Genomic DNA, 7,500 nt, shown 5'->3' with positions numbered 1-7,500 from the left:
CGTTCAGTTTAGTTTGCAAGCTACCTTTCCTCAAAACGTTCGAACTCGTAACATAGTGTCACACTATTTTAGTCAAACCTCAAATCACTAAAAAATGTCCTTGCATCAGTGAAAACCAAAAAATAATGGTGTAGTTTTGTTGCCAATGACCATTGAAGTGCACTGAAGCTATTCTTTGTTGTTTACGGCCGAGGATGAAGATTTTTTTTATTATATTATATTTTTTTATTTTATTATTATTATTATTTTTATTTATTTATTTTATTTTATTTTATTATTATTATTATTATTATTATGTACATGAAACGCTTTAGCTCCGGCGGATGTTATGCCGACATTACACCAAAGAAGCGAGCCATAGCCAATGGCCAAAGGTCCTTATTATTATTATTATTATTATATTATTATTATTATTATTATTATTATTATTATTATTATTATTATCACCTTACAGGATGGAGAAGATGGAAATGGATTCAAACTTGAAAAAACTGAAACTTTCAAGTTTTGTCTTCAGCAAGACACCAAAAATTAAATATGAATAGCTCTTTGTGCCATAAATATATTTCATATGTCAGGATATATAGTTGTATTTTAATTAGATTTTTGCCCATTTTTGACCTAAAACAGCAAATTAAGCATGATAGTGCCCCTTTAATGCCTACCAGCTCTTCAAAGGGGCTGTGTCATGGCACTGCAGTTTATTTTGTGTAGTTTAACCATTTTGTGTAGTTTTAACAATTACTCACGCCTACTTGCTATGCAACTTAATGTTAAGCCAGAAAGTACTTTTCTTTTAAACAACTCAAATCAAAGCTTCGTGGTAAAAAAATGTCTGTCGAGCATACAGAATTTAAGTTACAAACAACAGAGATAAACTTTGAAGAACATTTAGGCTGAACAGTAAATTTTCAAAAATCCCAATCAAAATACATTTTAATCTTCTCCAATTTTGCCCATCCGTGCCTCCTTTTGTATTTGCTGTTTTATTCAAACCTTGCTTCAATGTTTTAAGTAGTTATTTTTTTGTTTGGTTTGATTTGGTTTCCAACTCCCAGTCAAGAGACTGGTTATAAAACCTTAAAACCTTCAAACGCGAGAACAATATTGTCGCAATCGATGTTGAACTGACTGTGACAGTGCACAATCTTTTGTTTTCACTTGGCACGGGTTCGCAAATTAGTTGCATGTAATTTAATCGAAAGATTTGATTGGTTGTCTTCTCAAAAAAGGTGTGTTTTGTGCACCGTCAAGGCCAAAAATACAGACAAAAACATGAAACACTAGAAGACTTGATAGTTTCACAACCACTACATTAACTGTGCTTTGGTAACACGGCTCTGTTAAACTTTTCATCAACAATTTCTAAACTGAGTTGAAATTAACAGATCACACATTTACATTACAAAGGTGATCTCCTCTTAAGGCCGGGACACACTCGGCGACAAGTCGCAGCGACATATCTCTGCGACAAGGTACTCCATGTGTACTACTTGCAAAACACGTTGCTGCGACACGACGCCTGTTCGGAGCACACGCAGTGATCTCGTATGAGGGGGAATGTGAACTAGTTTTCTTATTCAATATGTCTGACCATATGACGCTCTCTCATTGGTTCATTTATATTTTGTCGCAGCGACTTGTTGCCGGAAGTGTACACACGATGCGACAACGCTTCGACAACGCTGCGACAACGCTGCTACAACGCTGTTTCGCTAAATTTGTCGCTGCGATATGTCGCATGAATTCAAACTGGTTTGAATTCGTGCGACTGATCGCGGCGACAAAATTCTGCCGCAGCGACAATGATTTTCATGAAATTAACCGTGTCACACAAGGCGATTTGTTCCGGCGACTTGTCCCCGCGACGTGTCACAGCGACTTGTTGCCTAGTGTGTCCCGGCCTTTAGGGCGGTGCCTACTATTTCAAAGGTATTTTTGCACGGTTTGCTGAATGTGCGGGAAAAGCAGATCTTAACAAGTGTTATTGAAATCCAAAAAGAAAGATAATTAATCAACAATATTTATAAAAAGCTTTAAAATACAAAGCAATGTATGGCGTTCTTTTCCAAATTGAAGCTTAATTATCTCTGAAAAATGCGTGGTTACCCCCATGCAGTTTCCTTTTTGGATACCGAGATCACTTACTAAGTTCTGCTTCCTCCGCATAGTTTTGAACCGTGCAAAAATATCCCTTTATTAATAAGCACCAGCCATACACCTTACTGGTATTCCAAAATGGCTGCCTAATAATTCAAATATTCTTTCGTTTTTATTCAAATTAGCCCTTGATGCCTTGTTCTTAAGCTTATCTTGAACGAGGCAACAAGGGCTAATCTGTATGTGCATAAATCAGCTGGCCATTTTGGAATATTAGGTGTATAGGAAATCCCAGTTTCTCGAGATGCGCAGAACATATGCGCAATAACAATAGTAGGCACCGTCCTTAACCTGATGACACGCAGTCCAACGTTTGAATGTTGGTCAACAAATGTTGAACTGTGTATCATTGACAAGTAAGCCATTCAACAGACTGAAATTTGTTGAAAAAAGTTGATGGAAATAGAGATGAGCTATGTTCTGTTCAACAGGTTTCCATTACTTAATTGACCATCATTCATCAAGTTATTGTTTTTCAGTTTCTACATGTAGAAGCAGACAACACACGTTTCAACATTTGTTGCACAATGTGTCGTCATCTTTAAAGCAACTACAATACACGGTTTGCAACCAATCTCTAGAGACTCGGATAACAATAATATTATTTATTTAATTAATGTACAATAATTATTTCTGGTGGACAAACAAGAGGAGCCAATGAGAGATCTTTTGGTTTTGCCAACCAATGTGGCAGCAATGATGTTACAAGAAAACCACCCATACAATATGACAATGATTATTCATTTTACTATGATGCGTGGAGTGGTCATCCATTTTCCTGAGGAGCATGGGTCATGATAGAGATGCTCTTTCCATCTTGATTGAATGTCACTGATCTTTAACTCTTTGTAATGGACTAAAGACAATAGACCAATTTTGATATATTAAAATTCAGTCCTAAACAATAGGCATCATCTCGAGGCTCTGGGGAATAAATATAAGGATTTGTATGAGTATCCTCGTGATGATGCGTTAATTTTGTTTAGGACTGAATTTTAATATATTGAAAATTGGTCTATTGAAACAATATTACTGTTTTAAGTTTTTTGTTTAAAATCATATGTGGCTACACAGTCGCATTCAATAACCTCCAAAGAAGGAGCCCATTGTTTCTGTTTTCCATTGGTTTTTTTAATTTACCTGTGCTAAATTTGTATTGTTAAAATTCCACAGGCAGTATGGATTTAGCAAAGAGCAGAGAGACAATAATTAAGACAGTAAGTCAATAATTAAGAGACAATCATGATTTTCTTAACGAACGATCTTCCAAGTTGAAAAAATGGCCGGGTTTAAATAGGATTTCAGCTGATGACCATGTGATTGTGCTGCAAATGGCTCTACAGATGAGCCGGTCAGTCAAGCAACCTGGGAGCAGCTCAGTTGCAAATGTAGAATAGAACCCATAGGCAGTGAAAGTAGGATGGAGGATAAATGAAAACTTAAGCAGTAGTCATTGTACTAGTCTCTGTATTCTCTCTGTTGCAGCCAGGAGAGAAATTTGATGATCAGTGACGAGAATGTATATACATGTAAATGCCATTGTTATTACTTCCTTTTTCATTAGGAAAAGGAGCAAGCCGAGAAGAAAAAGGCTGCCTCGGCTAGCTGCCATCCCTGGAAGAATGAAGTCAGAATTGGCAAGTGAAGAAGATGAAGATCTGTGGTGGAGCAGGTATTGTACTCGTGTAAAATGCTGACAGGGTTGCATATGGTTGCTACTAGTTTAAATCCGTCTCTGGTGGATACTCTAGCTCGATCTACCACCGAACAGAGACACTTCACAACTACATGTGCTCCTCCGATCTGAATCACTGTGACATGTTGACACATGTTTTGCACACCTCTGTTTTTTGTATTTTATAAAGAACAATTGTTACATTTAGTGTTATCTTGATTTGAAAAAAATCCAATTGTTTGAAATTTCATAATGTAGCCGTACTAGTACTGAAGTTTTAGTTTTTCCCAAACAATATGTTGTCATATTTTTGTTTGTTCCAGAAACGTCTAAAATCATTGCTGAAGGGAATTTCTGTTATGGAAGGAAAAGAGGTAAGGCAGTGAGGGGATTCATTTGTGTAGATAACTTTCATTTTCTGTGAACAATAATCAAATGATTACCGATATTATTTATTTTCAGGGTGCACTATCATCCAGTACAGTTGGATCAATAGTTGGACTTCAGTCAGAGGAAATCTCACAGATTGCATCTGAGTATGCTGACCGGGTATGTATGGAACGTGGTGGTAATTTTACTCTAAGTACTGACAGATTGTTTTTGGGAATTTTCAGACGTAGGTTGCCAAAAATTGTATTATACTGAAGTTGTTCTTCTGTGGGTGAAGAGATTAAGAAAGTGGTTCAGGCGGCTGAATTCAGTCCATATTAATTTGATCTCACTAAACTGAAATAGATACTTTTGCACCAACCCTTTTTGAACAGTGGGAATGTTTTAAAAAGTGTCTAATGGGTGACTGGAAAGGCAGATGTCAGTACAATGGCAGTGATTTCTCCAAAGGTATCTAAAGATACGGAGTGTTGGTCGGCCAGACTTTGAACCTCTGTCCACTTGCTGCACCAAGCGATGGGCCCAATTGGTCGTGCATTGAACTACAGTGCGGGAGGTGGAGGATTAATCTCCCACCCAACCATTCACTACTTTCTCAAATCCCATGCATAATACACCTCTTTTACCCACCCCACTCCCCCTCTAAAAAAATTGCATAGGCATCGTTTTTATGGGATTTGAGAAAGTACAGAATAATACTAAGGGTGCGCTCAATTGGCCAGGATAAAAATATGTGGAGTGATGGTTTAAAACGCTATGTCTGGCGTTTTGTAGCAACAAGAGTAATAAAGATATGTTTGAAATAACATTTGTGAATCTCCGGAAAAACACAGGATTTCTAACTTCTATTCGTGTATTCCTATTCTGGAATACGGTCAATCGAACGCGCCCCAAGAATCTTGAGTCTCCTCAGATAATAATAATAATAATAATAATAATAATAATAATAATAATGGGAGGTGATGTCATATATTTCAACATAGTTAATAGAGGGGAATGGTTATGAAACCCGACAAATTTCGTTGTTGTAGGTTTTGTTCTCTTTTTTGGGCTTGACAAAATAGTTCTTTACTCTGTACTGAAGAACTAACCAATAGAAACGTGTTGGTTACGTAATTCATGCATAGTGTATGAGCACAAAACAAAACATTGATCACCGTCTTTCGCCGGCAGGGTTCTCCTTATCAGGCGGTAACCGGTAAAATTTACCGCTTGTAAGAGCACTTATTACCGCCTACAAACGCTCAGAAGTCTCTTATCCTTTGCCGAACGTCCAACATGAACCAATTGCTTTACCGGTTTGAAAAGGTGAAAACTAGGGAGAACCCTGTTTCGGTGGCAAAAGCCCCAGTGGAAATAAAGCGCTTTTCGCGAGGGTCTTTCGTTTTGTTTTCTTTAGTCTCCAATCATAATCATAATCATAATCATAATCATAATCACAATCATAATCATAATCATAATAATAATAATAATAATAATAATAATAATAACAATAATGGGAGGTCCTGTCATATATTTAAACATAGTTAATAGAGGGGAATGGTTATGAAACCCGACAAATTTCTGTGTTGTAGGTAGTTTTTGTTCTCTTTTTTGCCTTGACAGTGCACAAAACACAATAGGGAGCTTAAGCAGGCGAGTTTTTGAGACGCGGGCGGCAACCGGAAGAGAACATTTTGCGTGCCAGGACGGTGGTGTCTGCCAGATTTTTAAACTAATCATCTCTAATGGAGAAAAAATACTCAGCAATGTAAATTTGATTGTGTTAAAACAAGTTAAAAGGGAAAACAGCTCACTTCTGGTTGCCGTCCGCGTCTCAAAAACGCGCGTGCTTAAGCTCCCTAACAGCTGTTTACTCCGTACTGAGGAACTAACCAATAGAAACGTGTTGGTTTCGTAATTCATGCACCTTCTTTCGGTGGCAAAAGTCCAAATGGAAATAAAGCGCTTTTAGCGAGGGTCTTTTTTTGTAGTTTGAGAGGGACATTTCTACAAAACGAAGACCCTATTGATTTTATTGTTTTAGTGCCGAATAATGCGTTTCAGCAACAGGTCTTAAATTATGTTTTTGGGTCTTCATTTTTGTCTCTTCGGTCTTCATTTTGTAGACACCCCCTAATGGGCTTGATAATTTAGATGGTAGAGCCAGTGCAGTTACAGTGCAGTTGCGCAATCATGAGTTTGACTTCTGTTCAAACCGTTGCTTCATTAGGGACCAGGGAGTTTAAGAACCGAGGACGGCTACGGCGACTGAAGACAACACAAAGCAATAATATCATTGGTTTAAAGAGAAAAAATAACCGTGCTGCAAGTGAGGCAAGCATTTTAGCGCATATTTTTGCGGTATTCTGCGTAACAACGACGTGGAATCATCAAATTTGAGGCTTTCACAACAACGTAATACAAATTGAAATCAGAGTGAAATCAGAGAATAGAAAGTTTCTATTCTCTCTTTTCACTCTGAAACCTCTCGTACCCAATTTATTTTCAGGGTACTTCGCCCACAATTATACGACGGGAACGAGATGGAATGATCCCGAAAGATTTCAAATACTGCAAAGTTATATTTTCAAGTGACGTTTTGGTACACGTCGCCGTCGTAAATCATAAATTATTAGGGAGTTTAAGCAAAGACGACGGCAAAGGCAACGAAAACATCACACCCGCAAGTATTTCGCAATTATTCCGTCTTGTTCTCGTTATACAATACGGGCGAACTATCCTGTAACTGGATGGGTACAAATGGTCAGTTAGTAAAAATAGAAAATGAATGGTTCATTGTTATATGCTCACGTTGTCGTCAAAACCTAAAATTTGGTAATTTCACGTTGTTGTTTTGTGGAGTACGGCAAAAATGCGAAAATGCACGGAAATTCGTGCTGCACGTGCAGCACGATTATTTTTGCTTTCTTAACCAATGATATTCTTGCCTTGTGGCGTTGTGTTGCCGTAGCCGTCGTCTTTGCTTAAACTCCCAAATTTAACAATTAAAAACATGAAACCTCTTGTTGGCCTCAACAGTCATCACATCGTCAACAGTGAAGACTTTGTCAACAAGATTGCAGAACTTGAAGTACCCCCTGGACAGAAACTCGTTTCATACGATGTTTCCTCACTGTTTACCAGCATTCCGATCAATGAAGCCATTCCAGTTGTCAGAGCCAAACTGGAAAGTGACCAGAGCTTACCGGATAGATGCCCGTTAGACATCGCCCAATTATCTGTTCTACTAGAGATGTGCCTCTCGAGCACATACTTCACATTCCAGGGTGAAT

General features: G+C 37.8%; 1 protein-coding gene across 3 annotated transcripts in view; it reads left to right on the top strand.

The window, feature by feature from the left end:
• LOC138039827 (carbonyl reductase [NADPH] 1-like) overlaps positions 1-7,500 on the top strand; it is a 172,303-nt gene that overhangs the window by 160,102 nt on the left and 4,701 nt on the right. For 2 of the 3 annotated variants that reach the window (XR_011130651.1, XR_011130645.1), the window contains one exon: positions 3,334-3,366. The exons of the other annotated variant lie outside the window; for it this stretch is intronic. The gene's annotated coding sequence lies outside the window, so the exon portion shown is untranslated. Of the gene's footprint in view, positions 1-3,333; positions 3,367-7,500 lie in introns of those variants that run through there. 3 annotated transcript variants of the gene reach the window in all.

Source organism: Montipora capricornis, chromosome 1 (genome assembly GCF_036669925.1).
Source record: "Montipora capricornis isolate CH-2021 chromosome 1, ASM3666992v2, whole genome shotgun sequence".
NCBI lineage: Eukaryota > Metazoa > Cnidaria > Anthozoa > Scleractinia > Acroporidae > Montipora > Montipora capricornis.
This window is presented reverse-complemented; position numbering and strand designations above follow the sequence as displayed.